The sequence below is a fragment of the Anolis carolinensis genome, chromosome 5 (assembly GCF_035594765.1).
Source record: "Anolis carolinensis isolate JA03-04 chromosome 5, rAnoCar3.1.pri, whole genome shotgun sequence".
Lineage (NCBI taxonomy): Eukaryota > Metazoa > Chordata > Lepidosauria > Squamata > Dactyloidae > Anolis > Anolis carolinensis.
Genome location: NC_085845.1, coordinates 173,459,986 through 173,470,298, shown reverse-complemented (window position 1 = coordinate 173,470,298; position 10,313 = coordinate 173,459,986).

The window sequence follows — 10,313 nt, the reverse complement described above, 5'->3', positions numbered from 1 at the left end:
GAAGGAGAAGGAGAAGAAGAAGAAGAAGAAGGAGAAGAAGGAGAAGAAGGAGAAGAAGAAGAAGAAGAAGAAGAAGAAGAAGAAGGTGGTTTTATTTATATCACGTCAGCTCTCCATGAGGGGACTGGTACGTTCAGGAAAATATTTGCCGCAGCTCATTCTGTAGTTATATTAGTGCACCAGAATTCATTGGAAATAGGCCCATTCACTCTCTCCCTGCCAGATATACCCATGCCAGAAATAATATGACTGGTGTCCTCTGAAGAAGAATGATTCAGATTTGAGAAAATTCACTCAATGGCTCTATGCTGGCTGGCTTGTGATTCTAACCTTCCTGCTGCTGCCTCACAGGTATTAGAAACAGTGGAATAAAACAAAAGAGAGAGAAACAGAGTCCTTGCCTGGAATGAAGGAAAATTGCAGAAGGTGATTTGTTTGCTTGCCTTGGCAAGAGGCTCCGAATCAGAATTTCAAAACCTCCATATCTAAGGCCACTTCTACACTGCTCATATAATGCAGTTTGAAGCCAACTCAAGGCTACAATGGCCACAAAATGCACATCTTACAGGTATACTACAGATTGAAAAAAAAAATCCCAAGAATTTCCAAGTTCAGCCCAAAAATGCACTGCATCAGATGTCAGTGTCCCTATCCAGGGGAAAATTGGTGGAGCATATTATAGTTTCCTGCCTTTGTTGAAGCGCAGCAAAGGCTCACAAACAGGCTACTGAAAATTACACCAAGGACATGACTGGGCAGCAGAGGGCTAAATGACTCTGTAGAGGGGCTAATTTATTACCAGCATTCCTAATGGTCTATATTACCAAACTAATTTCCAAGCTTAACATTCCTTGCTCCAGATTTAAGCATTGTGTTTTCAGTGCAGTTCCATCATCAAAAGATGGTTTTCTTCCTTGCTCTGTGAAGTCTACAAGATTAAAAAGCCTGTCTGTTAAGAGAACTCAAAACAGGCTGTCCCCGAGTTACAAACATCCGACTTACAAATTATTTGTAGTTAAGAATGGGGGGTGAGACAACAGAAAGTGAGAGAAGTCTATTCCTTGGAAGGAAAATTCACTGCTGGGAGAGTTATCATGGGAAAAATGTGTCTCCACTGAAGCTTTCTCACCAATCCTTGTTTCTACCTATCTTGTTTGTAACTTGCAGACTGTCTGTATATGTAAATGCTAGCTTACTTAAACGTATACTGTTCTGTAGTAGTGAAATTTTCATATTCTATTATATGAGCTAAGCTAAAGCAAAGATAAAAATGGGTCAAATTAAATCCTTCCAGTTGTCAGACTTAAAGAATGGCCCGCTGTTTCGTGTATTCCAAATGTCTGTACTTAATCAAAGCAGAGTGGTTTCTTATGGCCTATTACTTTCACTCTTCAAATGAGATCCTAAGGAGAACATTTCTTAAAATTGCAAAGTAGCTACTTGTCACCATGGTGAAGCATGTTAAATATGAAAAGAAGAGGATGCAGAGAAATCCCCACTTTCAGACATGACTGCTCCCAGAGTGGTCAAAGGTTGAACAGGAAACAGGAAAAAATACTGCAAACTATTCTCTAATTCGGCAGGATGTTTTTCTACTTTTCTTGCCTTATCTATTGATTGGAAGAGGCCTGACCAAAATTGAGGCTCTGGTTTGCAAGAAAGAGGAAATTAAGTTCCAGTTCCATTGCTTTTAGTACTCCTTGGGAGGCTGGTTACCTTAGGCACTGATGGGACTAAAACTCTCCAAAAGCGAGGGAAATGTTTATGTGGATTGTGTGGAAAGGAATAACTCGCTCCTATGTGCAATGGTTGTGATAGAAAGTTTGTTTTTGAGGATTTAGCTCAGTAGGAGATTTTTGGCAACTTTTTAAAGAGGGGGTTCACCATCACCTTTTTCAGAGGCAGAGAGAGTATGAGTTGCCCAAGATCATCCAGTAGGTATCCATGGTTGAGTGCAGATTTGAACTCTTGTATTCCAGAGTCTTAGGATGTACACTAACCTGAGTTGCCCTGATGCAGTTTAGAAGCAACTCCAGAGCTTTTTGCCATCCGTCATGGCATTGAGATCGCTGCATTGCCGGCAACAAGTGCTCCCTGTCAATAGCTTGCTGGAAGCTTCACATTTCTGGTCACGTGGCTGGGCTCCCTGGTGTGAAATCACCAGAATCAACTTCAGCAGCAAATATCTGTCAAGGAGCTGCTTCTTGTTGGCAATGATGTGGGTCCATCAGAGATGTGGTAATTAGATTGGGTTGGATTTAGCCCAATCCAAGTGTCCAAACCTCTGAAACTCTGGGATCACTCCAGAGTGTTCTGCAAGCTTTGGAGTAAATCCCATTTCCCATCGAACTGTATTAACTGCTGGATACAATGCTTCTGCTGCAAATCCAGCCATCTGGACACCCTGCAGGAGCTGGGAGGGGAGTCCAATTTATTCTGTCTGTAGACGTGGCCTTTGTCCAACATTATACTGGCTCTTTCTCCTTGATCACAACCAATGCTACAACTTCCTTCATTTTTGATACTTTAAATCTATTCCAATTGACCTTTCTTTAAGGTCAGTAAATTGCCTTGTTCCTCTGCCTCCTTGCCTTGTCTACCTTCATTTTCATCCAGATCCCGTCCTCTGTCTCTGAAGTTTCGAAAAGCTAGACGTAAGCAAAAAAGCCTGAGGGATGGAGCGTATTGTTCACAAGAATGAGCCAGAACATGCCGCATGGCGTGAGATAAATAAATAAAGAAGTAAGTAAATGCAGCCAGTGGGTGGATTCAGTATATGTACTGTCAAGATCAATAACTCTGAGATGAGCTGAAAGGCTAGCTTTGCTCCGGGTTCTGGTGGGGGAAGTGGAGGAAGAAACTGCGGGATACAGGTGTACTTTTCCTACCTATCATTCTCATGACAGCGAGCATCCAAGAAAGTCAAATCTGACTTGACATACACTGCATCATTTTGGGGAGGATGAAGTTCAAGCCGTTTCAATGGAAAACATCAGTGGGATTCCATGAGGAAATATAAGGAGAAGCAATACATATCCAAAGTGTGAGCAGAGAAATCCTATGGGTCTCTACAGAGGTAAACATCATTGGGTTCAATGGGACTTTCTCCAAGGTAGGTAGGTATGGGAATACTGCATTACTTTTTATTTATCTTGTATATTACACTATTTGTATTCCATCCTCTACCCAGCGATTTCAGGGCAGTACGCAATAAAAACACTCTGACTAACTTGACACAATATAAATGATAAAACGATTTAAAAAACATATTAAGCAATTTAATAAATTGAAAAATCCAGATTAAATCTGATTAATTAGGGCCCCTACCACACAGCTGTATAAAATCCACATTGAACTGGATTATAAGGCAGTGTGGACTCAACCCAGTTCAAAACAGATATTGTGGATTATCTGCCTTGATATTCTGGGTTATATGGCTGTGTGGAAAAGTGCATGAAACAGTAACACTTATTTTTGAGAACACTTCCTCTGAGAAAACAAACCACTTCGAAATAGGGTGCATCTACACTGTTGAATTAATGCGGTTTGACACCATTGCCATGGCTCAATGCCACAGAGACTTGGGATTTATATTTTTGCGAGGCTCTAGCACTCTTTGGCAGCAAAGGCTACAGATCTTTGTAAAACTACAACTCCACCAATCCCATAGTATCGAGCCATTTCAGTTATAGTGGTGTCAAACTGCTTTAATTTTACAATGTAAATATTCCCTAAGATTGCAGAATTTTGCTTATTAGTTTAGGAGTAAAATTTACCAAAGACAATGAGATCTATTTCTTAGCAAACATGCACAGGATTTTACTGTCTGAAGCAGAACTGGAAACAGGAACAAGCAAGAAGCACAAATGGGCTGAATAGAGAACATTGGTACAGCTCACTTTGGCATTTATTTTGATGGATTTAATCTGCCTGCTCATTTTCTTCTCATTGATCCCTTAGCCTAGTTTCAAGCCTGAATTACAAAGACTAGCATCTCGCCCAAGGGAGCATTTATTAGTGATAAATCCTACCAAAAAGCAGTATGTTGTTGGAAGCCTTCTCTGATGTTATGAACTAAGGCTGAGATAATCAAATTGAGGCTGAAAATCAACACAGAGGCTCTGGCCCAGAGAAAGCAAAAGAATGAAAGGAATTGGTCAAAAGTGCTTGAGAAAAGAAGACAGTGGAGACTGGTCCAGCTGTGTAGAACAGACACATTCATCCACAACTAGAAAAATAAAATAATGGAATCTCAGAGCTGGACGGTGGTGCAAGGAACATCTAGTCCAACCCCATTCCATGCAGGAAGCACTGAAAGATGCCGGTCCCTTCCACACAGCTGGATAAAATCCACATCGAACTGGATTATGTGGCAGCGTGGACTCAGATAACCTAGTTCAAAGTTGATATTGTGGATTATCTGTTTTGAACTGGGTTATATGCCTGTGTAGAAAGACCCGAAAGGACTGTAAAACTAAGAGAAGAAATGGGAACAAGGAAGACACTTTGTTCAGGATGGAAGAAAATATGAATTGCCTGTTATAAAGCTGAGGGCCAGAGAGAGGTAGTGGTTTGAATATCAGGCTGCAACTCTAGACAAGGATTCAAATCCTCGCTTGGCTATGAAAACACACTTTTGGCCCTAGGCATGTTGGAAACTCTCAGAAAACCCTCTGATAGGGTCACCGTAGAGTTGCCATAAATCAGACTTGATTTGAAGACACACAACCACAAACTATAAGGCTACATGAAAACCTATTCACTTTAAAGAGAATGTTTGGTTATGCTTGCTTCTGTCTCTGGTTTGTCATTTTACATTTATATTTGGCTTATCACATTGCCTGATTTAATAACTGGTTGTAACTTTGTTTCAGACTGGGGTGAGAATTATGCAATCCTACAGATGTTGTTGGACTGCAGCTTCCAGCATTCCTTGTGGTGCTGAGTAGGAGTCTCAGTGCGACATAACATTGAAGCTACATGATTCATGCCCTTTTAGGAATACTAAGGTGATATCAATATTTTATTAATAAATACAGGCAGAAGTGTGAACTAAAGTCTATAAAATCTGAAAAAAAATCTGGGTCCTCTATCCTATACTCTAATATTGAATTCATTCTTCAAATCTAGATCCTTATGTAGTGAATGACGCCATCCATGTACAAGAGGGAGATATATTATGAAAATAGTTTTTTTTTTAAGTATAAAGGGGGAATGGAAAAACTATGCCCCCAGGTGCTGTTGAACTGTAGCTTTCATCATTCCCTTGCAAATGGAAAGAAATACTCAGAGCAGCAATCCAGCAACCTCTGAAGGATCACAATTAGCCAATCCCTGTTTCAAGGGAGAAGGGAAGAACTTCACATTTCAGGCCCCTTCCACACAGCTGAATAAAATCCCAGGTTATCTTCTTTGAACTGGGATATATGGCAGTGTGTACTCAGATATTCCAGTTCAAAGCAGATATTGTGGGATTTTCTACCTTGATATTCTGGGTTATATGGCTGTGTGGAAGGGCCCCATGTCTAGAATAAATTGCTGAATGGCTGCTGGAAAGGGAATGAAATGAAGCATTGTGTGTAGATACCTTGAAAGGACCCGTCTGATACTGGAAGCAAAGCAGAGTCAGCCCTGGTTAGTACGTACTTGGATGGAATATCAGGTGCTGCAGGGTATATTTCAGAGGAAAGAAATAGCAAACCAACTGAAAATATTCCTTGCCTAATAATACCCCGTGAAATTCATGAGGTCATCACACATCAACAGGTAACTTGAATGCATATGTGTACAACAGAGACACATTCTGGAAGAAGGTATGGTGTGCCAACTGAAATCTTTGCAAGGTTTTGTAATAGGTGTCAGTAGTATTGATGGATACATATATTACTAACATTCCTAGCTGCACACATATTAAATATCAGTTGAAAAAAATAATCACTTCAGGAAAGAATGCTTCTGGAATATGTCCATGCAGCCCAGAAAACTCACAGCAACCCAATCACACTGCTACTTCACTGCATGCTGGATTTTTCTCAGATCTGCTCAGCTCACATTCACAGTGGGTTGGTTTGTACAAGTCAGGCTTGATTCACCCAAGCAAATTCAAAATAAAAGTGGCTCCTTTTCATCTCTTCTCCAGGTTCATTTTTAGAACATGGTGACACTGAACATTGGTTTGGTCACATATGAGGCCGCCCTACGTGAGACCGATCAGTACGGTGGCCACAGAACCTGGCTTTGGATATTGAGATAAGCAACACCCAAGCAGTTTGGAATCATTGCTGAATTCATGCTAAACTTTAAACATGGGTGTTTAGAAAATAAAGTTATAGATTGTGGAGAAAATTCTATTGCGACAGAACTAGAATGTTCATACACTGGTTGGCACCAAAGACAGAATAACACACCATGGACGGATTGAATCTATCAACGAAGTATCAAAATAAAGCAACAGAAATCATGAAATAGATGCTGTTTAAAATGACAGCTGTATTTTAGAGCAAACTGGCGGTAGGACTGGGATTTGAGGTAGTACAGACTGTGTTCCTGTCTTTGTCTCCTCTGTGTCATACAACATCAGTGAGAATATTGAATCTGGTAGTATCTGTTTTAAGATCTACAGACCTGCACACTTGTGTGAGTAGGAGTAACACGAATAGTCCCATGTTTGTTGGAAACTAACGGGGAGAAAGATAAGGATATGAATAAAGTCTTAGAGAATCAGTGAGCAAACAGAAGTGCAGGAAACCAAGTGAGAAGACTGGTAAATAATTTATCAACACCATAGGATGGAATTTAAAATTCCAGCGCATCTGTTTGAGAGAGCAGGCACTGCATGCAATTTTTTAAAAATGGAAATGATATTTCTCAGGAGAATATAAAAGAGAGTGTATGCACTGCTGGGTTTTCTAAGAGGAGTTTTTAAAGTATGTTGTTGAGGTTCTTGTTGCTTTTTAAAAGCAGTCTGTTTGTTTGTTTACATAGTGTAAAGGTGGGAAGAAAGTTTGAGTGACAACTTGGAAATATTTTAATCAATAATTAAAAAAAAACCCACAGTTGATATCCAAGACTGTTTTCATGCATACAGTGTGGGATGGTGATTTACATCTGAATGGAGTGAACTCCAATTCTAACCCAGACTTTATGAACTCTCCAAGGTGATGAACTTTGGCACCAAATAGGCTCAATTCCTTGGACAGCCCCTTTAAGGTTCAATCTAAAATTCAAAATACACCCACCACTCTATTGGCATGGAAGCTACCAGACATGACTTATGTGTGTCAGTACCTGGCGGCCTTTGGTTGTACCTTTAGGAAAGTGGAAGAAAGTCTGCTTGCAACAGAGGGTGTGTCTACAATAGGCATGGGCAAACTTTGGCCCTCCAATGTTTTGGACTCCAACTTCCACCATTCCTACCGGCTGTTAGGAATTGTGGGAGTTGAAGTCTAAAACACCTGGAGGGCTGAAGTTTGCCCATGCCTGGTCTACAGTGCATACTCAATGCAGTTTGGCACCAGTTTAACTGCCATGGCTCCATGCAATGAAATCATGGTAGTTGTAGTTTCACAAGATCTTTAGTCTTCTTTGCTATAGAGCACTGAATGCCTCACCAAACTACAAATCCTAGGGTTGAAGGAAAAACTGAAGCAAAAGTGAGAAAGGAAACTGGGCCATAAGGATTCAAGGACAAAGAGGTAAATCCTTCTTCTTGCAAAGGTGACCTACTTCTTTCACTAAGCCATTCAGATTCGGTGGACTCTCTGCTGAGTCCCTGAATGTGGAATGGATAGGGACAAAGATGCCATTTTGTTTTTTACCCTTTGAGTAACACAAACAGATCTGAAGAGAATCTATACTCGAGTTAAAAGAGAATCCAAGGTAATGAGCTGCTGATAGTGTTGTTATGACAGGAACGCCTCAAGGTTATGTGCAATTTTTACCACAACACACTTACTGCCTCTAAGGAAAGCAGCATAAAATAAGTTTCTAATATTGCTTTCGGCTTCTGGAGAATTTGAATGCTTCCTCCTAATAATTAACATCGTGACATCTCAGTCCCTTGGTGCCTCCTCCAATTAAAATAATATACTTTGCTGCCTGTGAGTCAATCATTTCCCATCTTCTTTGCACAAGAATTTTAATTCTTTATACGTTGAGACCTTTTCTCTCCACATACTGATTCAGTCTGAAATGTACTTCAGGAAGAGGATTAGTCCATCTCATGAGATTTCACAAATGATTATTGGGGATGTTTCTTTGTGCTCAAGCACATGTTTGGTTTTAACACAGGAATAACAAAATATAAAATGGAGTGGTCTGTGCCAGGTTAAGAGAAAGGGAGGTTATATATTTTAACACTCCCATCATGTTTTTATTGTTGTTGTTGAGGACTTGTTGATAACCGTCGCCCCGGCTTTCAAATTGATTTGAAAACGCAGCAGAGAGTTCCGCAGACCGCAAAACAAAAGGAACGGAACGGGACCGCAGCAGACTATTATTAGGAGATCTTTTTATTTCACTTTCCCCTTCCCTGAACCATGTAACAAAATCCCCCAATAAAAGTAGCATCTATTTTAACAATAACACTCTCTATCTGGTTATTTTGTATCTTTTCTCTGACTCCTTCCCTTGCATGAAACCTCTCTCTCTCGCGTCCCTTTTATCTCCGGCAGAGGTTCTCCGCCATAGATTAACATGGCGGACGATATAAATTGGCTCATATCTCTATCAAAATTACCCCTAGAACGCTCCTCTTTTAGACCTAATCCTTTCTAAGGCTCCTGACTCGAAGACAACCAGCAGAACCGGAATCGGTCCAGTTTTCGGCACCTCAACAGCTGACTGTCAAACGGGACCAGCGGCTCCTTTCAAGCCAAGCTGCTGTTTTATCCCGGGTTTTCCTCTCCCCGCGACTCGCGGAATGGTTTTCCCTAGCCCCTTTCTGTGAATTGGGGATGGGGGGGATCGCTCTCTCTCTCGTGAGGGAGACATAGTTCTCCAAGGACCCTCACCCTCTACAGCTGCCAAGGGGTGCCCGGACGGGTACCCTCCACGTTTCATTCATACTTTCCCTGAATTTATGAAAGAGAAGAACACTCTTCCCCAAACCTACCCCTGGACTTATGAAATCCTATACTTCCAAAGACTGCAACCCACATGTGCCCCTTCCCTATGCCACCTCTACGAATTCCTCCCATCACAGATGAACTCTTTTCCCTCATGTATTTATGAATTTTCATATTCTATGTACTTGGACACTCTCATGACTCACTGCTGTATGAACTTCTAATCGTTGGGCTAACCTCATGAATTGTGAAATCATGCTGTTAGAACTCTACTTCTATATTGGGTTCCCCAGATGTTGTAAACTTCGTTTTTATCAAATGTTTTCTATTGTTTATATCACTCATGATTCCCCTTTATGCAATGTCACCCACCTTTATGGATTCTCCTTTATCTATATATCTGCCTATATGTATTTATACTCTTTGGGATCCCTGGAAAATATGTATTCTTCCCAGCAGGGTTTATGTTCCAACTTTATTTTAATCTTCATCTTATCCCATATAATTGTCAAATCATGAAATCAAATGGGAAATATTATGACCCCAATGTGAACCTTAGTCCCATGACCCCGACCTCCCTTTCCCAAAAAAACAAAAGGATAATCTGCCACAGTTTAATCCAATCTCATTCCGATCGCATGGACAATATAGGGCGAGCCACCAAATTCCTAAAGGTGACTCACCCCCAGGGCAAACCTTGTCATATCCCAGGCCAGGACGCCGCAGGAAGGCACCCTGTGGGGCTGTCAATGACGGCCCATCAACAACCATCACCACTTCCCGTCTGATGCCCCAAAGGACATATCTAAAATCTGTGAACGTGACAGGACCCCGGACATCCTTGATGGGTGTCATAAATTCCTTTAGAAATCGGCTGGGCCAGAATTAATCCGATGTTTCCTGTTCAGTCACCTCATTGTTTCAATAGCTCCCGCCTCCTCCTCTCTGATTGGCCCGAGGGAGGACAAAAAACGGCTCCCCATTGGGCCAGCAGAGCAAGGCGGGAAACGAAAGCCCGCCTCGTTCCAACTCTCAGCCTATCCGCGATCAGATGGGCAGGGAAGCGGGGCGGGAAATTCAAAGGGCTGTCAGACCGAAACATTGTATAAATATGACTTTATTTGGAACATATGTTACGCTAGTAGATTGAATGATCGCTATTAGCGTCCTCTTCAGCTGAATTGCTCAATAAAACCTCCTTGGCGGATTTTCCTTCAACTTGGCGGACCTTCTTCATTCCAGGCTTCA